This window comes from Zea mays, chromosome 1 (genome assembly GCF_902167145.1).
Source record: "Zea mays cultivar B73 chromosome 1, Zm-B73-REFERENCE-NAM-5.0, whole genome shotgun sequence".
Classification (NCBI taxonomy): Eukaryota; Viridiplantae; Streptophyta; class Magnoliopsida; order Poales; family Poaceae; genus Zea; species Zea mays.
The window spans coordinates 141,172,284-141,197,401 of record NC_050096.1 but is presented as its reverse complement, the minus strand read 5'-3'; positions in this window follow the sequence as shown (position 1 = coordinate 141,197,401).

Below are 25,118 nucleotides of genomic sequence, written 5' to 3'. Positions count from 1 at the left end.
ACAACCTCATCATCCGCAACCTCCCCCTGTTCCTCTCCGACACCGCTCGCGCCTGGTTGGAGCACCTGCCTCCGGGGCAGATCTCCAACTGGGACGACCTAGTCCAAGCTTTCGCCGGCAATTTCCAGGGCACGTACGTGCGCCCCGGGAATTCCTGGGACCTCCGAAGCTGCCGACAGCAGCCGGGAGAGTCTCTCCGGGACTACATCCGGTGATTCTCAAAGCAGTGCACCGAGCTGCCCAACATCACCGACTCGGATGTCATCGGCGCGTTCCTCGCCGGCACCACCTGCCGCGACCTGGTGAGCAAGCTGGGTCGCAAGACCCCCACCAGGGCGAGCGAGCTGATGGACATCGCCACCAAGTTCGCCTCTGGCCAGGAGGCGGTCGAGGCTATCTTCTGGAAGGACAAGCAGCCCCAGGGCCGCCCACCGGAAGATGCCCCCGAGGCGTCAACTCAGCGCGGCGCCAAGAAGAAGGGCAAGAAGAAGTCGCAAGCGAAACGCGACGCCGCCGACGCGGACCTCATCGCCGCCGCCGAGTACAAGAACCCTCGGAGACCCCCCGGAGGTGCCAACCTCTTCGACAAGATGCTCAAGGAGCCGTGCCCCTATCACCAGGGGCCCGTCAAGCACACCCTTGAGGAGTGCGTCATGCTTCGACGCCACTTCCACAGGGCCGGGCCACCCGCGGAGGGTGGCAGGGCCCGCGATGACAACAAGAAGGAAGATCACCAGGCAGGAGAGTTCCCCGAGGTCCGCGACTGCCTCATGATCTATGGTGGGCAAGCGGCGAACGCCTTGGCTCGGCACCGCAAGCAAGAGCATCGGGAGGTCTGTTCGGTGAAGGTGGCGGCGCCAGTCTACCTAGACTGGTCCGACAAGCCCATCACCTTCGACCAAGCCGACCACCCCGACCACGTGCCGAGCCCGGGGAAATACCTGCTCGTTGTCGACCCCGTCATCGGCGACGTCAGGCTCACCAAGGTCCTCATGGACGGAGGCAGCAGCCTCAACATCATCTACGCCGAGACCCTCGGGCTCCTGCGTGTCGATCTGTCCTCGGTCCGGGCAGGCGCTGCGCCTTTCCACGGGATCATTCCCGGGAAGCACGTCCAGCCCCTTGGACAACTCGACCTTCCCGTCTGCTTCGGAACACCCTCCAACTTCTGAAGGGAGACCCTAACGTTCGAGGTGGTCGGGTTCCGAGGAACCTACCACGCGATACTGGGAAGGCCATGCTACGCGAAGTTCATGGCCGTCTCCAACTACACCTACCTCAAGCTCAAGATGTCGGGCCCCAACGGGGTCATCACCGTCGGCCCCACGTACAAACACGCGTTCGAATGCGAAGTGGAGTGCGTGGAGTACGCCGAGGCCCTCGCCGAGTCTGAGGCCCTCATCGCCGACCTGGAGAGCCTCTCTAAGGAGGTGCCAGACGTGAAGCATCATGCCAGCAACTTCGAGCCAGCGGAGACGGTTAAGTCCGTCCCCCTCGACCCCAGCAGCGACGCCTCCAAAGCAAGTCCGGACCGGCTCCGAGCTTGATCCCAAATAGGAAGCAGTGCTCGTCGACTTTCTCCGCGCAAACGCCAACGTTTTCGCGTGGAGTCCCTCGGACATGCCCGGCATACCGAGGGATGTCGCCGAGCACTCGCTGGATATCCGAGCCGGAGCCCGGCCCGTCAAGCAGGCTCTGCGCCGATTCGACGAAGAGAAGCGCAGAGCCATAGGCGAGGAGATCCACAAGCTAATGGCGGCAGGGTTCATCAAAGAGGTATTCCATCCCGAATGGCTTGCCAATCCTGTGCTTGTGAGAAAGAAAGGAGGGAAATGGCGGATGTGTGTAGACTACACTGGTCTAAACAAAGCATGTCCGAAGGTTCCCTACCCTCTGCCTCGCATCGATCAAATCGTGGATTCCACTGCTGGGTGCGAAACCCTGTCTTTCCTCGATGCCTACTCAGGGTATCACCAAATCAGGATGAAAGAGTCCGACCAGCTCGCGACTTCTTTCATCACACCCTTTGGCATGTACTGCTATGTCACCATGCCGTTCGGCTTGAGGAATGCGGGTGCGACGTACCAGCGGTGCATGAACCATGTGTTCGGCGAACACATTGGTCGGACGGTCGAGGCCTACGTCGATGACATCGTAGTCAAGACGAGGAAAGCCTCCGACCTCCTTTCCGACCTTGAAGTGACATTCTGATGTCTCAAGGCGAAAGGCGTGAAGCTCAATCCCGAAAAGTGTGTCTTCGGGGTACCCCGAGGCATGCTCTTGGGGTTCATCGTCTCCGAGCGGGGCATCGAAGCTAACCCGGAGAAGATTGCAGCCATCACCAGCATGGGGCCCATCAAGGACTCGAAGGGCGTATAGAGGGTCATGGGATGTCTCGTGGCTCTGAGCCGCTTCATCTCACGCCTCGGCGAAAGAGGTCTGCCTCTGTACCGCCTCTTAAGGAAGGCTGAGTGCTTCACTTGGACCCCTGAGGCCGAGGAAGCCCTCGGGAACCTGAAGGCGCTCCTCACGAATGCGCCTATCTTGGTGCCCCCAGCTGCCGGAGAAGCCCTCTTGATCTACGTCGCCGCGACCGCTCAGGTGGTTAGCGCCGCGATTGTGGTCGAGAGGTAAAAAGAGGGGCATGCATTGCCCGTCTAGAGGCCAGTCTACTTCATCAGCTAGGTACTATCCGAAACCAAGATCCGCTACCCACAAGTTCAGAAGCTGCTGTACGCGGTGATCCTGACACGGCGGAAGCTGCGACACTACTTCGAGTCTCATCCGGTAACTGTGGTGTCATCCTTCCCCTTGGGGGAGATCATCCAGTGCCGAGAGGCCTCGGGTAGGATCGCAAAGTGGGTGGTGGAAATCATGGGCAAAACAATCTCGTTCGCCCCTTGGAAGGCCATCAAGTCCCAGGTCCTGGCGGACTTCGTGACTTAATGGGTCGACACCCAGCTCCCGACAGCTCCGATCCAACCGGAGCTCTAGACCATGTTCTTCGACGGGTCGTTGATGAAGACAGGAGCCGGTGTAGGCCTACTCTTCATCTCGCCCCTCGGGAAGCACCTACGCTACGTGCTACGCCTCCACTTCCCGGCGTCCAACAATGTGGCCGAGTACGAGGCTCTGATCAACGGGTTGCGGATCGCCATCGAGCTAGGGGTCCGACGCCTCGACGCTCGCGATGACTCGCAGCTCGTCATCGACCAAGTCATGAAGAACTCCCACTGCCGCGACCCAAAGATGGAGGCCTACTGCGATGAGGTTCGGCGCCTGGAAGACAAGTTCTACGGGCTCGAGCTCAACCACATCGCCCGGCGCTACAACGAGACTGCGGACGAGCTGGCTAAAATAGCCTCGGGGCGAACAGCGGTTCCCCCGGACGTCTTCTCCCGAGACCTGCATCAACCCTCCGTCAAGATCGACGACACGCCCGAGCCCGAGGCACCCTCGGCCCGACCCGAGGTTCCCTCGGCTCAGTCCGAGGCACCCTCGGCTCAGTCCGAGGCACCCTTGGTTCAGCCCAAGGTACCCTCGGCCCCCGAGGGCGAGACGCTGCACGTCGAGGGGGAGCGAAACGGGGTCACGCCTGATCAAAACTGGCAGACCCCGTACCTGCGATATCTCCACCGAGGAGAGCTACCCCTCGACCGAGCCGAGGCTCGGCGGTTGGCACGACGCGCCAAGTCGTTCGTCTTGCTGGGAGATGGGAAGGATCTCTACCACCGTAGCCCCTCATGCATCCTCCAGCGATGCATCTCCATCACCAAGGTCAGGAACTCCTCCGAGAGATACACTCGGGGGCTTGCGGCCATCACGCATCACCTCGAGCCCTTGTCGGAAATGTTTTCCGACAAGGTTTCTACTGGCCGACGATGGTGGCCGACGCCACTAGAATTGTCCGCACCTACGAAGGGTGTCAGTTCTATGTAAGGCAGACCCACCTGCCCGCTCAGGCTCTACAGACGATACCCATCACCTGGCCTTCTGCTGTGTGGGGTCTGAACCTCATCGGCCCCTTGCAGAAGGCACCCGGGGGCTACACGCACCTGTTGGTCGCCATCGACAAATTCTCCAAGTGGATCGAAGTCCGACCCCTGAACAGCATCAGGTCCGAGCAGGTGGTGGCGTTCTTCACCAACATCATTCATCGCTTCGGGGTCCCTAACTCCATCATCACCGACAACGGCACCCAGTTCACCGGCAGAAAGTTCCTGGACTTCTGCGAGGATCACCACATCCGGATGGACTGGGCCGCCGTGGCTCACCCCATGACGAATGGGCAAGTAGAGCGTGCCAACGGCATGATTCTACAAGGACTCAAGCCTCGGATCTACAACGACCTCAACAAGTTCGGCAAGCGATGGATGAAGGAACTCCCCTCGGTGGTCTGGAGCCTGAGGACAACGCCGAGCCGAGCCACGGGCTTCACGCCGTTCTTTCTAGTCTATGGGGCCGAGGCCATCTTGCCCACAGACTTGGAATACGGTTCCCCAAGGACGAAGGCCTATGCTGACCAAAGCAACCAAGCTAATCGAGAAGACTCGCTGGACCAGCTGGAGGAGGCTCGGGACAAGGCCTTACTACACTCAGCGCGGTACCGGCAGTCCCTGCGACACTACCACGCCCGAGGGGTCCGATCCCGAGACCTCCAGGTGGGCGACCTGGTGCTTCGGCTACGACAAGACGCCCGAGGGCGGCACAAGCTCACGCCCCCCTGGGAGGGGCCGTTCGTCATCGCCAAAATTCTGAAGCCCGGAACGTACAAGCTGGCCAACAGTCAAGGCGAGGTCTACAGCAACGCTTGGAACATCCAACAGCTACGTCGCTTCTACCCTTAAGATGTTTTCAAGTTGTTCATATACCTCGCTCCCATGCAAAGTTTAGTCATCAAGGAAGGGTCAGCCTTGCCTCGGCAAAGCTCGACCCTCCCTTGGGGGCTAAAAGGGGGAAACCCCCTCTGCGTTGAATTTTTTCCTCGAAAAAAGATCCTTTCTGCCGGAATGTCTTTCGTGCTTTTCGACTACTTCGAAAGTGGATCCTGAAAACGATGGAGTACACGTAAGCAACCAAGGCTGACCGAGCCAAGGGACTCCTACGCCTCCGGGATACGGATACCTCACTCATCACCTTCTGCGATAAGTAACTCACGTTTGGATAAGTGATTCTGCGGACTGAACAAGTCTTCACGTTCGAAAGCTCTTCTGCCGGAGCGATTCTTCGAGCCTTCTCGACTGCGTCGGTGACAGAACCCCTATGGACGGGTAAGAGTGCTCGTAAGCGGCAAGGTCGACCGAGCCGAGGGACTCCTACGCCTCCGGGATACGGATACCTCACTCATCACCTTCCGCGAGAAGCAACTCTCGCTCGCATAGACAATTCTATTACTGACAAAAAAGTCCAGATACTCGAAACAAGAGGAAAAGAGACGCGGCTTTACAACACGGCGAGGGTGTGTTTGGGCCTCGGCGGCCGCAGAAAACACACACTACAAGATGATCCGATCCTGCAGGCTCGGATCATGACGGTTGAAGGGAGCAGCAGCACCCTAGGCGTTAACAACACCTTTGGCGAGATTCGACCTAGCCTCGGACGGCGACGCGGTCCGAGGATCTCCACTCTGAAGGACGACTTCATCACCAAGCCAGGGCCATCGCCGCCATGGTCTTCTCCGAGAATCCAGCCCGAGCAGGCGGCTCGGCTGGTCACCCCGAGGCCTCGGCCAGCTGTCCTCCAAGGACATCAGCCTGGCCCGAGGCCTCGGCAGATCAATTCCGGCGTCGGTCCCGCTAACGGACGACCCGGCCAGGCTCCGGCCGACCAAGTCTTCTTTTTCAAGCCAACTCTGCCTCTGTCCATGCTGACACCGCTACCCTTGGCCTCGGCTCATCGAAGAGCGGTCGAGGGGTTCCTTTAACTAAGCAAGAGAAGCCTCGGGCAGCAAGGCCGACCGAGCCGAGGGACTCCTACGCCTCCGGGATACGGACACCTCACTTGTCACCTTTGCACGGGGCAACTCACGCTTGGTGAAGCGGTTCAGACAAACAACAGGCGAGTCTTAGTGCTCAGAAATGAGGAAAAAATACATACATGTTCAGGCCCCGACAGCCACAATGAACAAAAACACTGGCATTCAAAGTGCCATTACAAACGGAACTCCGGTTCCACCTCCGCGGGTATGAACAACCCCACTCGCTGGGGGGGGCCTGCGGAGCAACAGAAGGCCGACGAACGGCACGCCGTCACCTGCTCCAGCAGCGGCGACGACGACGACTTCTGCTCCGGGGGGCCGAACAGCGGCAACAATGACCTCAGGGCGGATGCTGCTGCCAGGAGGCCCCCGCCCATGCCCAAACTCGTGAGGCAAGGACGGGCAGAAGGCCGTAGAGTTGGAGGTCGGTCCGTGGGCGGCCCCGGCTATCTCGTCGGCAGAAGAACCTCTTCCAGCTGCCGTGGCGGAAGCCGGCGCCGAGAGCGGCTCCGAAGCCACTCGGGTCCGAGAGCCAGGCACAGGGGCAGCTGCCAGCGCCACGGACAACAACCGCCCTTCCCCCCGATCACTGAGGGAAGGAGCGGGCCACCGCCCACACGGGGGCCAACCCCAACTCGGCACACTCCCCTCCCCAGCCCTGGTGATGAAAATCCTTGAGGCTGAGGGAGGGGCAGAGGCCGTGGCCCGGTTTGCTTTCCCCCGCCATCGAACTGGAGGTCACCATCTTGGGTGACCGCCGGCGGAGGGGCGCAACCGGGCCGCGTGATGAAAATCCTTGAAGTCGAACGATGGCTGAAAGGTACCAACTCCCACGGAGTTGCGTTCCTCCAACGACAAGGCGGAAGGGCTGCGGGCATCCCCCATCCGGGGGGCTTGGAAGGTGGAAAGACACGATGCATAAGGGAGCACGAAGACATGGTCGCCTTTCAAGGGGGTCGTCCTCCTTTTAAAGGCGACTCTCCCTACTCGCGTCCTCAACCGTCGTGGGCTGAGTCTTCTCCAACACGCTCCAAGGTCCTCCCCCTGCGGCGCGGGGGCTGGGTCCCACACGTCATGCAAGCCGGCCCAGAGCAGAAGAAGCCAAACCACCGCGCGCGGTGCATGCAACCGCCCAGCGGTTACAAGCGGCCCTCCACTTTTGCCCAGACCAGCGGGCGAGAGGGCGGGCGGCCATGCAGGCGGCATGCAACCGCGCCAAGTGGACGCACCTCTCCGACTTCCAGCACGCCCAGCATGGAGGCCCAGGCCCACGCGTCATGCAACCGGCGCGCCGGATGCTACGTGCGAGCAACTGCACCGCCACTCGCACCACTGCCACGCCTCCTCGACTGCGGAACCTGTACCGCAACTCGAGGCAACCCTGCGCACGACCCAGCAGCGCCAGCCTGGCGCGACGGACAATGCGGCCAAAAATGGGCCGGCAGTAATGGCGGTGGCAGGCGGGCCGGAGCAGCGGTCACGTCGTCAGCCAAGCTTACGTCCCAATCCGGGGGCAGCGAGAGAACCCCCTCTCACGGCGTGAAGACGACGCGCCCGTGTTCCGTTCCTCGAACGGCTCGCGCACGCGCAACGGCCGCCCCGCGAACCGCACGCCCCGTCGCATTAACTCCGCGGTGGGAAGGGCGGCGCCCCTGGCAGGAGGAGCGAGCAACGCTTCGCCTTCGCCATAATGACCGCGTCAAAAAAGGTACGCCGCGTCGTTCAATTTCGTATCCTTTTCCTTTTCCTCTTTCTCTCTCTTACAACAGGGACCGGGAAAGGGGGATACCCTGAAAAGGATCCTTCCCCGTGAAGGAACCAGGCTCCGGGCCTCCCTACTGATCAGAGGTTCGAAGGCTGGCCCCTCGAAGGGTTCAATAGCCGCCTCAGAGCACGTGGGCTCTACACCCACTACTGGTTAGAGGTTCGAAGGCCGGCCCCTCAGAAGGGTTCAACGACCGCCTCAGGCTACTCGGGCTCTGCGCCCACTATTGATCAGGGGTTCGAAGGCTGGCCCTCGAAAGGTTCACAGCCGCCTCAGACACAGAGCGAGGGATGACCATGGGTACGTTCGATACATAACCAAGGCTCGGGCTACGCTCCTGAGGTACCCTAGGACATTTCCGAGACCAGCGGGAACGATCTTGTAACGGAATCCCATCAGAGGGAGGCATCGAGCCCTCGGACCCCGTCGACAGGGGACCGGGTCCGGCAGATCACCCGCAGGTACTTTTGGGCGCGCCTCTGGGCCTCTAGCCGACCCCTAACGAATGGGGCACGGACGTCCACTCGGATTACCCGCCAGCAGCTCACCGGAGACACCATGTTCGGCGCCCACCGAGGGCAACATGGCGCTTCCCCCCCTCCTCCTTGCGGAAAGGCGACGCAGGGGCGTATGTAAAAAAGTCGGGTCTGTCCCTGATCGTCCTCTCGCCCTGTGCAGAGGCTCGGGGGCTGCTCTCGCAAAACCGGCTCCGACCAATCCGTTGACAGCGTCAACATACCAGCCCGAGAACTTGGGACCCGACCGTGCACCCGGGCTACGACCAGCTCGCATGAGGGAACGACCAGACCAGCCGAAGCATTACGCGAGGCATTAAGACCTTGAAGGAGTCAAACCACTCCTCCGAGGCCTCGGGGGCTACACCCGGCGGGTGCGCTCGCGCGCACCCACCGGAACAAAATACAACCGAGAAAGGCTGGTCCCCTTGCAAAAAAGTGCGACAAAAGCCTCCAAGCGAGTGCTAACACCCTTCGAGGCTCGGGGGCTACTGTCGGGGACCATAATTAGGGGTACCCTCAAGACTCCTAATTCTCAGCTGGTAACCCCCATCAGCATAAAGCTGCAAAGGCCTGATGGGTGCGATTAAGTCAGGGATCGGTCCATTCGAGGGACACGATCACGCCTCTCCCGAGCCTAGCCTCGGACAAGGGCAGTCGACCCCGGAGGATCTCTGTCTCGCTCGAGGCCCCCCTCCAGCGACGAACATATTCCCGGCTCGCCCGAGGCCCTGTCTTCGCTAAGAAGCAACCCTGACCAAATCGCCGCACCGACCGACCAAATCGCAGGAGCATTTAATGCAAAGGTGGTCTGACACCTTTATCCTGACGCGCGCCCTTCAGTCGACAGAGCCGAAGTGAACGTCGTCACTTCGCCGCTCCACTGACCGGCCTGATAGAAAGACAGCGCCGCCTGCGCCGCTCCGACTGCGGTGCCACTTGACAGAGTGAGGTTGACAGGCAGTCAGGCCCGGCCGCAGGCACCATAGGAAGCTCCGCTTTGCCCAACCCAGGGCTCGGACTCGGGCTAAGCCCCGGAAGACGGCGAACTCCGCTCCGCCCGACCCAGGGCTCGGACTCGGGCTAAGCCCCGGAAGACGACGAACTCCGCTCCGCCCGACCCAGGGCTCGGACTTGGGCTCAGCCCCGGAAGACGGCGAACTCCGCTCCGCCCGACCCAGGTCTCGGACTTGGGCTCAGCCCCGGAAGACGGCGAACTCCGCTCCGCCCGACCCAGGGCTCGGACTTGGGCTCAGCCCCGGAAGACGACAAACTCCGCTCCGCCTGACCCAGGGCTCAGACTTGGGCTCAGCCCCGGAAGATGACGAACTCCGCTTCGCCTGACCCCAGGGCTCGGACTCTGCCCTGACCTCAGCCGACGGTCTCCGCCTCGCCCGACCCAGAGGCTCGGACTCGACCTCGGCCACAGAAGACAGACTCGACCTCGACCTCGGAGGAGCCTCCACATCGCCCAACCTAGGGCACGGACCGACCACGTCGACAGGAGGCGCCATTATCACCCTACCCCGAGCTGACTCAGGCTACGGGAAACGAGACCGGCATCCCATCTGGCTCGCTCCGCCAGATAGGCAATGATGGCGCCCCACATGCTCCATGACGACGGCGGCTCTCAGCCCCCTTACGGAAGTAAGAGGACGTCAGCAAGGACTCGACAGCCCCGACAGCTGTCCCTCCACCAGGCTCCAGCGCTCCTCCGACGGCCACGACACCACACGAACCGGGTGCCAAAACCTCTCCGGCTGCCACGATGGCATGTACTTAGGGGGCTAGCTCCCCTCCGCTAGACACGTAGCACTCTGCTACACCCCCCATTGTACACCTGGATCCTCTCCTTACGCCTATAAAAGGAAGGACCAGTGCCCTCTTACAGAGGGTTGGCCGCGCGGGGACGAGGACGAGACAGGTGCACGCGTGAGGCCGCTCGCTCCCTCACCCGCGTGGGCGCTTGTAACCCCCTACTGCAAGCGCACCCGACCTGGGCGCGGGACGAACACAAAGGCCTCGAGATTTCCACCTCTCTCACGCCCGCCTCCGGCGACCTCGCTTCCCCCCTTCGCGCTCGGCCTCGCGCCGACCCATCTGGGCTGGGGCACGCGGCGACATTCACTCGTCGGCCCAGGGACCCCCCGGTCTCGAAACGCCGACAATTATCTAATTATCCCTACACTTTCCTTTTACTTTCCATTGTGCTTCTAAATAAGCATTTTGAACTATCATGGTCAGATTACATTTTTCAAAAATGTCATAAAAATTACAGTGGGTAAACATTTACCATTGGGGTTATTTTAGAAGTTGAGGCTGAAATTAATTCAGATACTACTTGAGCAAAATTATCAAAAGTAAGGGGAAAAAGGGCACTTTATACTATAGCTCTAATTTAGGTGAGGTCTCTGTACTAAATTTTATTTTTGTCCAGATTCATAGGTGATATTAGGCCTCTGTGTTAAAAATCACAGAAAAAGACCTACTGGATATTTAGTTGTGATTTTCTAAAGTTTAATGCCAAAAAGATACTTATAACTAACTTGTTATTTGAAAAATATCAAACAATAAAACTCATATTTTTCCTATATTCATAATAACAAAATATTAGTTATCCCAAGGTTGGGGGTGGTTTTTCCTCAGGATTATTTTTCTAAGATTTTCCTAAGTTTTCATTGTTTTCATAAAATAAAAGGAAATGTATTTCTTGTGCACTAACAGAGGGTCTAATAAAACTTTCCAGTGAACTATACTAAATAAGTGAGCTACAAAAATGTGGTTGCCCCCTGGTTCTTATTTTAAACTACCTTTTCTATTTTCTTTAACTTTAGGCTAAAAATGATTTAGTTGGCAAACCCTACCTTTCTTTGGTGCACTGAGGGGTTTACTATTTTAAACAGATTAGGGAGTGATTAAGAACATCTCTGATTTTTCTTAACCCCAGTCTAACAGTGTAACTATTTTTCCCTCTTTTATTTAGCTTTTGTCCAGAACACTATTTAATTCAAAACTTTAAATTCTTCTACAACACTTAGGGGGTTTTGTATTTTTCCTAAGTAGTTCACAATATTCAAAACCTAGCAAAATTGGTTTGACTCAATTTGGTTGAATAAAACTGAAGTTATGAATTTTACAAGCTCTGTTTGTATTTAAATGAGAAATGTTTAAAAGGTTTTCTGGAAAACCAGTTTACACCGAGGACCCTGGGCTTTTCCTAAAACAATCCTTCAACTTATACCCCTACGCAACTATTCACTTGAGTCTCTGACAAATCAAAAACCCCCCTGACTTCCCTTCCTTCTTCCCCGAGGTCCCTCCCCCCTTTTGAACAGTACCCGCGGAAGTAAATAGGGCGGCGTGGCTTACCGGCGGCGAGGGAGGTCCGGCGAAGGGCGGGGTTGGCTCCGGGAAGTCTTTGCTGTCACGGCGAGGTACGGCTCGACGACGGTGATGGCCGGAATCGACCGGTCCACGTGCGCAGGCGGGCGAGCTCGTCGGCGCCGGGTGCTTCGGCCTATCCACGACGATATAGTTCAATCCAAGGGCACGAGAAGCTTCACAGGGGTGCTAAGGAGTCTACCCATGCAAGGAATTGAAGAAAGGCTCACCGTGGGGCTCGGTCTATGCTCGCCGACGGTCGGGTGAAGTCCGGTGACCTTGATCTGGTGTCTCCGGCGAGGCAGAGCTCGATTCCTCGCTCTGGGAGCTTCACCGAGGCACGCAGAGTCTCTCTCGGGGGTCGGACGGGGCTGGGGATGGCTCGGTTGGCCGGTCTATGGTGGCAGGTTCTTGGGCGGCCGCTGGCACGCCGTGTGCAGGGCAAACGCCGGTGATCTTGCGCTCCGGCGAGGTTGAGAGCGAGCGGGGGCATACGGTTGAAGCCTTGGCTGGCTTTATAGGCGCGGGCGCGAGCAATGGCACGGGCTCAGCTTGGCACGACGCGGGGCGCGCGGGGTCGGCGTCGGGCGTGCTTTGGCGAGTTCAGGGCGCGTCGAACACGTGGTGGTGTGTTTCTGCCCTTGTTCAAAAGCTTGCTGAGATCGCAAATGTGCGAATCTTGGCAAAAATCCGGCGTAGACCTCTTCCTGGCACCTAGGGCTGTCTCTTGTATGTGAGTTCCAATGACAGATATGCCCTAGGTAGGGAGATATGCAGACGCCAAATCTGGGTTGTCTCACTGTTCACCCCGAGACAAAAGTGTTGTCAAATCGTGTCAAACGAATTTGGCTCGGGTTCAAACTTTTCCAGTGGGTTCCTTAGGTAGTTTGGATCCTTTTTGGTATTCAGACCAAGTGGTTTTGGCGGCATTTACTAAGTGAACACGTCTGATCTTTATATTAGGGTTTATTTTTGACTTAGAGAGGATTAGAGAGCTCTATTGTGCTTTCCACTTAAAGAATGGATTTGGGGTCTTTAAGGGGCCTTTTTGTAATGTTTCCCCTCTGCATTTTGTAGATTATAATGTTACTTAAACTTTGGTTAAGGGTAACTCATGATCTGCACATTTGCTTAACCTTTCCCCTTAAATCAGGGTTTTGGGAGTTAAGGGCTCAAGAAGGGCCTAGGGTTTAATCTTCTCTTGCCCAAGGTGATAATTGCATAAATGCTTGGGTAATGCTTTTGTCATTAACATTCTTAGTTAATACATGGTTTCCAAGGTTTTGGGGCTCCCTCTCCTCCACATAACCACATGAGATAACATGTCATCAGTGCAAGTAGGGAGTCAGGGCCTTGGTAACACCTGGGGTGTTACAGAGCTGATTAATTAGAGGAGTCTAGGGTGTAGTTTGCTTAGTCGTTGTGCCGTCAATAGGGGCTGGGGCATAGTGCTTGCTCTTCTAAAGGTGAGGTCTGGGATTCATTCGATTTGGTTTTGTTAGTCACCCCCCTTAGGGAGGAGTATTGTGTTTGTATGACCAGCTAAACATAACGGGTGACTATACAATAGGGGAATCTTTGTAAAGGCTACATAGTGAATCCCTAGCCATTCACCTCGGTAGTGAAGATAAGTGTTGGGGGCCTTCCTCTTCCAAAGGTCCTCAAAAACACGGCTAACCATTTTCTTCCAACATACTACTAAATATTACATGAGCTTCGTCACAAGAAAAGCTTCGACAAAACACAAGAGGAGCACGACGAAGCGAGCTTCGTCTAACAGGCTTCGTCACGGTGAAACGGGAAGTCGACGTAAGGAGAAGGTGTTCAAGTTAACAAGTGCAAATGGCGATACTATCCTTGTGATATTTTGTAAACTCTGTATGTAATTGTTGAGAGAATGAATGTAATAACGCACAAAGCCTTATGGTTGCCTATAAATAGATGAACAGTACCCCCATACTGTTCACGCTTGATTGTAATTGCTCTCGCGTCATCACCTTCAAACAAGTCGAAGGTATCAATGTAATATAATTTTTGATGATGTTTGTATGTTTATTATGGAATAAATATATGAATGGACATCACATCTCGTGTGTATATAAATCTTTATTTTTATGAATGATAAAGACATGTTCTTCATGACCTTTGTCTGAAGATCATTATATCTGAAAGAAGATAATGCTTCAAAGGACGAAGGTCCTTAACAAACAACAACTATGTTGTCTTGTTCTTGATTCACAGCAGTTGAGAACAAGTGACCAACAATCAGGTCTTGCAAACCTAAGCTAGAAAGGGAATCACGGCTCTTGGGTAAAGTGTGCGACCTCTACAGAGGGTTAGAAACTGGTATATCAGTCGTGCTCATGGTTATGAGCAGCCTTGGGAGCTTTTTTGATTAGAGATAACCTAGATACATTTATGATGATGACTATAACTATTTTTTCTAGCATTTTCCTCTCTGAGGAGAGGCCATTTGGGATAATAACTTGGGGCTTATTATAAAATCTGGCTTCTACTTATAATAAATATCTAATGAACTAAAAACAACTGCCTTGAGCTTAACTCCACATAAAGCTATTCCACTTTAGCCGAACAAGACATTTGCTGAGTATGTTGATGTGTACTCACCCTTGCTTTAACACAAAACACCAGGTTGTCCACACTACAACCACTGCTCAGGAGAAGACGATGGTAACGTAGAGGAGTTTCAGGACTATGATGAGTTTTAGATCTGGATTAGTGGCAACCCTCGGTCAGCTTTAGCACTTTGATTACCTTTTAAGTTGATGACTATGTGGATTTCTTTGACGTCATGATGTAATAAGTTAATACCTCTTTATGATATTATTCGAGCACTATACAGTGATGTTCATTTATATAATCGAAGTGTACGTGAGTTCTGATCTTGGCACGTACATAGTTTGCATTCGGTTTGCCTTCTAAAACTAGGTGTGACACCACACAAAACAAAGAAAAGTAAGAAAAATCATAGAAAAAGGAGAAAAAGAGTGCGTATATCAGGAACACCATTGATCTGTGCACCTCTGTGATTGTTTTGCTTCCAACTTGTTTCCTTATTGTTCCTATATCCTTGTCACCTCCTTTGTGTCTTCCTCCAACTATGCTAATATATTTTCTTGGCCAGCAGATAGGACAAGTACTTTGGACACTTACTCAGCATTGCTATATGTTACTAACTTCTGTGCCACAGATATATATTTAGTGAGCCTTTCCAAAGCTCCACCTTTCTCTTGAGAAGAACATGTACTCATTTGCAATCACACCCGCGCCCTAAGTGTTATCACAACGGCCACTGTTTCCCACCTGCAGTGCTGGTAAAAACCTCGTAAGAGCAGGGTAAAATGCTTCATAACTTATTTTCCACCACCGCCCTTAAGATTAGTTGTAGGGTTTATACTATTTTTTTGTTGCCATTGTTTTTATTTTGTACTAACAATGACAGGACCAAAGACCCAAACGGACAAGGATAAGGGCCCTAAGCCTACTGATGGTAAGTGTGTCTCCGATATAGAATTGAAGGAGATGATGCACACATTGACTAAAGCTTTTGAGAGCCACACCATTGATGTTGATTCGTCTCCCTCAGGTTATATATATCCATCTTTCTCATCTTTTGATGCAAATATTGCAAATGAGTATACTGAATGGGGATTATTAATGGATAATATTTTTGCACGACGTCGTATATGTGATAGGCAAAACATTAAAATTGTGGCTAGTACTTTAGTGAATCATGTGTTAGTTTGGTGGAATAATTTTCATGACTATGTGAAACCACAAACTTGGACTGATGTGAAATCAGTTATGAGAGAACAATTTGTTTGTATGGATGATACTAAATATAATTTGAGTAATTCTACTGATGTCATGCCTTTAGATAAATCTGAGTTGCCCTTGTTACACGAGGATTGTCTTGTTGTTCCTTGTGATAAAGAAGAGTTGTGTGATGATAATGCTATTATTTCTATGCCACAACTTGAGAACAAACTTGATGTTGTTGCTTCTGATCCTATTAATTGTGCCAAAATTACAACATTCAATCCTATAACTAATGTGCAAGACGAGCTGAAATTGTTATCTTCTTTAAATACCTTGGGATATATTGAATTTGATGTTCTATGTAATCTAAATAATTTATAGGACAAACTTTTTTTAGTGCTTATTGAGGTTATATAAACATAAATATCATGTTATTGGAAGATATAAATGGAAAGGAGAATATATGGTGCATCGAGTATATATTTGTTCGAGTATGAAATCTCCTTTTGTCATGAAACAATATGATCAATTAGTGGGTTGTATTAAAGCTAACCATATCATGTCCAGTTTCACTTGTCCTTCTTTATATGTTTTACAACAATAGTGCCAACTTTAAGAAGGGAAGCAAGGTTGGACGACATCAAGCACTACATCAACCCCTTATGTAGGCACCAATGACTTTGAGTCGAGTACGACTCAAAACCAAGAAGGGAAGAATGATGAGTACATGGATGTCAACTATATGGTTAAGGTCCAATTGATCATAGATTCCCAAGCTTAAGAGGAGTGGAAGTCCAGTTTATTCGTGGATCTGGTTCGAACTTCAGGAGTGGGTCTCACTAAAACAGACGTCCAGGCCACATATGGACTCCATTTTCGAAGTTCTAGATACCGTTGGAAAGCTAAGAAGATAAGATTTCCAAACCAGATGGTACCATGTCAAAAATACTAGGAGTTCATGGGAATCTTCATAACAAGAAGACATCCAGAATCTGCCAGGAATTAGTGACGCCTATTTTTGAGCTTGAAGGTCTTGTATGCCCTAGTGTTTCTCGGCCACCCCCTTGGACATCGCTAGAGTCATGGAAAACTCCAATTAAAGTGGGGGAGGATTATGAGAGCATCACTCCCATACAAATAATGCACGGACCGACAATACAAACATGTGTGCAACCTAGTTAATTATGTTTTAGAGCTTACGCTTGGTGCCATGAATGTTTTCATGATTAGGGACCTTGGAGAGGACCAGCAAGGACTTGGTAAAGGCCAATATGTCATGGAGGATAAGCTAGGATGTTCACAACAAGAGAAAGCCAAGTCCGACTCAACTTCGTCTCCACCTTGGAGTTCAGGACCAGTCTGCACTAAAACAAATGCTTAGGATGCATCTTATCCAATTAGGTTGGACTTTATATGGATGGAAATATAAAGATATTGGCTTTCCAACCCAACTAGAACCAACTTCAAATTCATCCGGAGTCAACAGGAATTGTCAAAACAATTTAGTGTTCAGATTCTATTTTAGTGATGTGACACCGCCTGTTGTGTTGTTGGACCATGTATCATGTTGGATCCCATTAGGGGTACCTCTAGGTGTTGTGCACACCCTTAACCTCTATTTTATCAGTAACCGCTGCCACATTAGGGTTTGGGTTTTTCTTAGATCATATATGTCATCAAATAGTGTCGTCGTTCATCGATTTGTGAGACCCCAACTAGTAATCAACATAGTTTTGGTTGCATTCTTTCCGTTCTTCCTTGTGTTCTTGATTGCGCTTGCAGGAATAAGCCTTAGTGGTGAGGTCACTCATTTGTCACGATGATAACCAACGGGGCAGTGGTGTAGTGATTGTGAGGATCCATTCGCTCGGAGACTTGGATCATCAACGTCGAGATCTCCACCCAATCAAGTTATCCTACCTCACGAAAGATCGAGCCTCACCCTCTATCAATTATCACTTCGCACCTTCTTCATTTTTAAATTGAACTCATTTTGAGCTCTCCTTAGGAATCTCATGAGGGTCCCATGGGTTTCACTTTTATCCTGCAAAAAGAATACCCAAGTGAAGCATTTATAGTCATCAACAATTACAAGACCGTACTTACTCTCACTGATGCTAAGATAAGCAACGAGGCTGAATATGTCCATGTGCAATAACTCTAGTGGTTGTGATGTCGTCATTATGTTCTTTGGATGATGACTTGCTCCAACCTGCTTTGTTTCTTGACAAGCTACACAAGGCATGTCTTTCTCAAAATAGACATTTGTTAGTCCTAACACATGTTCGCCTTTTAGAAGCTTATGAAGGTTGTTCATCCCAACATGTTCTAGTCTATGGAGCCACAACCAACCCATTTGGTTTTAGCAATTAGACATGCATCAAGTTCAACTTTATCGTTCGAAAAATCTACTAGATAAGGTTTTCCCTTTAATATACCTTTAAATGCAACTGAACTATCACTCCTTCTAAAGACCGTAACATCGACATCAGTAAATAGACAATTATATCTAATAGAACACAGTTGACTAACAGAAAGCGGATTATAATCTAATGAATTAACCAATAATATATTAGAAATTGAATGCTTAGTGGTGATTGCAATTTTACCTAACCCTTTTACCTTTCCTTGATTCCCATCTCCACAAATAATAACATCTTGGGAATCCTTGTTCTTGACATAGGATGAGAACATGCACTTCTCACCCATCATATGGTTTGTGCATCTACTATCGATGACCCAGCTTGTACCCCCGGATGCATAAACCTACAAAACATGTTTGGGTTAGGCTTTTAGGTACCCAAACATAGTTGGGTCATTTAAGGTTAGTGATATAAGATTTTGGCACCCAGACACAAGTTTTACCATTCTTGTGCCTAGGTCCAACATGAGTAGCAATAACCTTTCCATATTTACACGACATCACATATGACACATCAAAAGTATGGTATGATATAAAAGGACCATTTGATGCATTATTATTTTTAGTCACATTAATAAATTTAGCATTATGAATATTAGGCATATTCCTACCATGAGATGCTTTAGCAAATAAAGATTTAGAGGAACTAGCAATCATGGCATGGGGAACATAGGCATTATGCACATTACGGATAGTATGAACATTTTTCACATGATCATTATGGGTAATATGATCATGATCATTATGAGCACTATAAGCACAAGGAGAATGAACATTTTGGATTACAGGAGCCATTCCCTTTTTCTTAACAAATTTGGGACCCTCATGGCTCCTGTTGGATTTGTCTTTAGCTCCCTTTTGGAAGCAAGACCCTTGTTGGGTCCATGCTTCGTCGCCGAAGGTCTTATAGGGAGAAGCTATCCCCGGATGAAGCTGTTTGTATAAGATAGCCGAAGGTCCCTCTTCGTAAAGCCTCGGCATTGCAAACCGACTTAAAGATAGAATGACCTTTTAGTCCATAAATGTCTGAGTCAATGTTGTAAGTTTTTATAAGGGGCATACTTGTAATTCCTCACAGGCTGTGACCTGTGCCTATAAATAGTGAACAGTATTCCTTTACTGTTCACGCATTCTGATTTTCGCAATCGCATCTCTCGGAATACAACCTTTGTCAAGGCATAGGTATTATTGTATTTAATGATTCAATGTATTAAGTGAATATGATATAATATATCTGTGAAACATTTATCCGTTTTATAACTTTTATTTTGTATTATCTTACAATGTTTCTTGAAAGTTCATTACGAAGGTTCAACTTCGTAATAAGACTTTTATCAACCTTCGTCCTAGACCCATTATCCTCAAAGGAATAATGCTTCACGGACGAAGGACAGTATCATTTAACATTTTATGTTGCCTTGTTCTTAATTCATAGCATTTGAGAACAAGTCCCCAACATTGGCGCCCACCTCCGGTGAACTCACTTCCACTTTTTGAGCTGATGGCTTCGTTCAACGACCAAGCTGGAGCTGCTTCGGACCCGAAGCTGGTGCTACCGATCACAGGTGGCTCGTCCTCAGAGCCAGCTAACAAGAAACAGAAGAAGGAAGCACAGAGAAGGGTACAGCATGTTGGGGTGCAAGGACCCTTCATCAAGACAAGATGGTCTCACATTCCTATTACCTTCTCCCAAGAGGACCTTCAGCTCAAAGATTACCCACACAACGATGCCATGGTTATCTCTTGTGTTATCAAAAGATTTCTGGTTCACAATGTCTTGGTTGACACAGGCAGTGCAGCTGACATCATATTTGCTAAAGCCTTCAGACAAATGCAAGAGCCAGAAGATAAGATTCATGATGCTACACATCCTCTCTGTGGCTTCGGAGGAAGACAGATTGTAGCACTGGGCAAGATCACCATGTCAGTGACCTTCGGATTCATCAACAACACTAGAACTGAGCAAGTTGTGTTTGACATTGTTGACATGGAATATCCTTACAATGCAATTGTTGGTCGTGGTACTCTTAATGCCTTCGAAGCAATCCTTCATCCTGCTTATCTTTGCATGAAGATACCTTCGGAACAGGGACCCATTGCTATCCATGGAAGTCAGGAAGCCGCAAGAAGGGCCGAAGGTAACTGGACTGACTCCAAAGCAATCCATAATATAGATCGAGCCGAAGCTTGTGAACAGTACAAATTCAGAAGGGAGAAAGTAGCTTCAGCAGATCAGCCGAAGCCTATGCTATTATGTGAGGACATAGCAGAGCAGAAGGTGCTGTTAGGCTCTCAATTATCTGAAGAGCAGGAAAAAACCTTGATAAGGTTTTTGTTCAATAACAAAGATGTTTTTGCATGGTCAGCCAATGATCTATGCGGAGTTAATAGGGATGTCATTGAGCACTCGCTCAATGTCGATCCATCCTTCAGACCCAGAAAGCAAAGGCTTCGGAAAATGTCAGATGATAAGGCCGAAGGTGCTCGCAACGAAGTCAAAAGACTCCTCAGTGCAGGAGTTATTAGAGAAGTGAAGTACCCAGAATGGCTGGCTAACACTGTTATGGTAAAAAAGGCCAATGGCAAGTGGCGAATGTGCATCGATTTTACAGATCTTAACAAGGCTTGTCCGAAGGATGAATTCCCACTACCAAGGATAGACTCTTTAGTTGATGCAGCAGCTTCGTCAGAGCTCATGAGTCTGTTAGACTGCTATTCAGGCTATCACCAAATTTGGATGAAGAAGGAAGATGAGCCGAAGACTAGCTTCATCACTCCAAGTGGCACATATTGCTATCTTCGGATGCCTGAGGGGCTCAAAAACGCTGGAGGAAGTTTCAGCCGAATGACTGCGAAGGTTCTTCAATCTCAAATAGGCAGAAATGTGTTAACTTATGTTGATGACATCATTGTCAAAAGCACGAAGCAGGAGAATCATATTGCTGATCTGCAGGAGACCTTCGCCAGTTTCAGGCAAGCTGGCTTAAAGTTAAATCCAGAAAAATGTGTCTTCGGAGTGAAGAAGGGGAAATTTCTTGGATGCTTGGTTTCAACAAAGGGAATTGAAGCCAATCCAAGTAAAATTGAAGCTATACTTCGGATGGAGCCACCAACTACAAAGAAGGGGGCTCAAAGATTGACAGGAAGGTTGGCATCTCTCAATAGATTCATATCCAGATCGGCAGAGAGAAATTTACCATTCTTCGAAGTGCTGAAATCGGCCGAAGTCTTTCAATGGGGACCAATCCAGCAGAAGGCTTTCGAAGAACTGAAACAGTATTTGATAGATCTAACAACATTGACTCCACCAATGCCAGGGGCTCCTTTATTGTTATATGTGGCAGCTTCGCACTCGGCGGTAAGTGCAGCACTTGTTCAGGAGAAGCTTGATGGTCAAGTCAAAAGGCAGGCCCCAATATATTTTGTTTCCGAGGTCCTTAGTTTATCAAAGAAAAATTATACAGAGTTGGAGAAGATACTGTATGCTGTCTTGATGGCCTCCAGGAAGCTTCGGCACTATTTCCAAGCTTACAACATAATTGTTCCTTCATCACAACCTCTGAAGGATATTATGAGGAATAGAGAAGCTACTGGAAGGATTGGAAAATGGGCTGCAGAGCTCAATGAATTTTGTATTGAATATGTTCATAGATCTTCGATTCAGTCGCAGGCACTGGCAGACTTTATTGCTGATTGGACACCAGGGGCTCAGGAGGAGGAAACAAATAAAGACAACGAAGCCTGGATAGTGTTTTGTGATGGATCTTGGGGAACCTTCGGAGCAGGAGCGGCTGCTGTGTTGGTTTCACCTTCCAAAGTCAAAACCTGTTATGCGGCAAAACTTGATTTTAATTGCACAAATAACATTGCTGAGTACGAAGCATTGATTTTAGGTCTTCGGAAGTTAAAAGCAATGGGAATCAGAAGGGCCATACTTAAAACTGATTCCCAGGTTGTTTCGGGTCATATTGACAAAAGTTGTAAGGCTAAGGATCCGAAGCTTGAAAAATATCTGGATATGGTTCGAAGAATCGAAGCTTCCTTCGAAGGGTTTTCTGTCAAGAATATCCCTCGAGGACAAAATGAGCATGCTGATCTGCTAGCTAAGTCAGCAGCACAGGGGCTGCCTTTACCTTCGGATGTGTTCTTTGAAACAATAAAAGCACCTTCGGTGGAACTCCTTGAAAGAGCAGTTCTTAATATATCTCCTGTTTTTAGTGAAGATTGGAGAACTGAGATCATCTCTTACCTTCAGGGTAAATTTCTTTCAGATGACGAAGCTTATAACAAGAGAATAGAGGCAAGAGCTCGTCCATATGTCATGATAGAAGGGGAGTTGTACAAACATGGAGTTTGTGCTCCGTTGCTCAAATGCTTATCCAGAACCGAAGGTATAGAGTTAATGAAAGAAATACATGCAGGCCTGTGTGGATCTCACATCGGATCTAGGCCGTTACTTGGAAAAATTTTCCGTCAAGGATTTTATTGGCCGAAGGCAGCTTCGGATGCAGCAGAATTGGTTCAAAAGTGCGAAGGTTGTCAGAAATGTGCAAGAGATCAAAAACAACCTTCGTCCTTGACACAGCTCATACAACCCACTTGGCCATTACAAAGGTGGGGCCTTGACTTGTTAGGTCCGTTGCCACCGGCCCAAGGGAACTTGAGATATGTTGTGGTAGCTGTGGAATATTTTTCTAAATGGATTGAGGCGAAGCCTTTAGCCACAATAACTTCGGCTACCGTCCAAAAGTTTTTCTGGCAGAATATTGTTTGTCGTTTCGGGGTGCCAAAAGCTATCACTGTGGACAATGGAACACAGTTTGACTCCGAAGCTTTCAAGGATTTCTGTGACCAAATTGGTACGAAGATCCATTTTGCATCAGTCAGGCACCCGGAGTCAAATGGACTCGTTGAAAGAGCCAACGGCATTATAATGACAGGAATAATGAAGCTAATCTTCAATCAACCTAGAGGAAAATGGCCAGATCAGCTAACCAAAGTGGTGTGGAGCCACAACACGACAACATCAAGGTCTACAGGCTTCACTCCATTTAAGTTATTATTCGGTGACGAAGCAATAACTCCAGAGGAGGCTAAAGCCGGATCAATAAGGATAGTAGCTTCGGCAGAATCAGATTCCGAAGCTGCTTATTCTATAGAAAAAGATGCTTTAGAAGGGATCAGACTGCAAGCCGTGGAGAATATTAATAAATATCAAGCTGAAACAGTCAAATGGCGGGATAGAAAGGTTCGGCTAAAAAATATTGAGCCAGGGCACTTGGTACTTCGGAGGGTGGCCAACCCGGAAACAGTGGGCAAATTGCAGTTGAAATGGGACGGGCCTTTCTTAGTAGCATCTTCGTCAAGGCCCGGTTCATACAGATTGAAAGATATGGACGGCAATGACATTCCTAGGTCTTGGAATGCGGATGAGCTTCGGCGATATTATGTATAATTCGATGTAATTTTTCACATTTTTACTTTTTCTTTCATGGCACCCTTTTCCTTTCCAAAGGGGGAGAAAGGTTTTTAATGGGGCCAGCATATGTAATTTCCTTTTTTAGTCCTATAAGAGCAAAATCCCCCAAAGAATGTAAATGTAAAAGCTGATAGCGCACCATCGAGTGCCGAAAAGTAAAAGGCGAAGAAGCTCCAAAGACGTTCCTAAGGGAATGCAGAGCTTATACCGCCTAAGTAAAAGGCGAAGAAGCTCCAAAGACGTTCCTAAGGGAATGCAGAGCTTATACCGCCTAAGTAAAAGGCGAAGAAGCTCCAAAGACGTTCCTAAGGGAATGCAGAGCTTACAGCGAAAAGTCAACGCTGATTCCGCCAAAAGTAAAGGCGAAGAAGCTCCAAAGTCGTTCCTAAGGGAATGCAGAGCTGAGGTGTGATTGTTTTTAAGGAAATAACGGCTATGAATTTAGCTTCGGATACGTGTTTGGCCATTCATTTGCACAACACATTACATCATAGCATTTGCATTCATAAACATTCATCTAGGCATATGTAGGATAATCATCTTCATCACATAAAATGGTTACTTCGCCAAGAAAAGGAAAAAGAAAGGGAAAAAAGAGCTTCGTACACAAAAAAGAAGGGAAACTGTTGTTTTTATGAAGGAGAGCTTCGGCAAAAAGGAAAATGTTGTTTTCTATGCTTCGTTGCGTACGAAAAGAAGGGAAGGTGTTTTTTCGCCTTCGGCTCAAAAAAGGAGATTTCGTCCACATCAAAGCATTTCTCATACATCAGTCAAAAGGTTAAGGATATATTACAAGGTATGGATAGTATACATGGAAGTTTTGTTTACATTTACAAAAGTTATCTCAAAAGTTTTTCAAGTACTGTCTGCAGTCTACTATCTAAACCACCAAAGAGCTTCGGCTTCGGCGTTATTTTTGATCATCAGCTTCGGCTTCGTCATCCTACATGAATAAGGTCATTGGAAGTCAGAATCAAGTTCATAGGAAAAGGTAAGCACAAGGTATGATTTCTTACTGGATCAAGGTGGCTACGAGCTTCGTCTCCAGCTTTCTCTCGACCACCTTTTGTCCATATCATTTTTACAAATCGATTCGAGATGCTTCGGGCGAGATCAGGGATGTCATCCAGGATTGATGGTGACAAAGTAAAATTTGGCCTATTGACAATTTTCCCATGATCACAACCAGCCTTCATGAAGGCTGCAGCAGTCCCTCGAGAAGCCACCCAGGCACAGAAGTCACCATGCCCAGCTATGACTTCGTCGAGCTCGTCAATCTCCCCCTCAATGTGTTCGAAGGTTTTTGGTAGGTCTTCAGCTGAGGGGGTAAATTTTTCGCTGCTAGCTCCAACCGAGTAAAAAATCTTTCTTAATCGTTGAATGCACTTGTTGCTAAATTCCAGGCATTTTTCTTGAAGATTTGTCAGTAGTTTTCTCAAATCCGAATTCTGCTGAGCTTCGGCTTCAAGTTTTTCATTGAGATCTTGTTTTTCTCGTTCGAACTGCTCAGACTGGCGGAGAAGCTTCGAGTTTAGTTCTGATATTTTTGCTTCAGCTTCCGCCAGTAAGCCTTCGGCTGCCTGGAGCTCAAAGTTCTTTTTCTCAAAAGCATCTGATTGCTTCTTTATTTTGTTTTCCAAATTTTCGATTATAATTGCATGCTTTTTATCTTCAAGATCTTGCTGCATTTGCAAGGCTTTGCTCAATAACATACTCTACACAAACACAACCTTCGTTAGACATGTTTTTATTAGAAGCAATAAAGGTTAATAGACGTCATTCACCTTGAAGTTGGAATA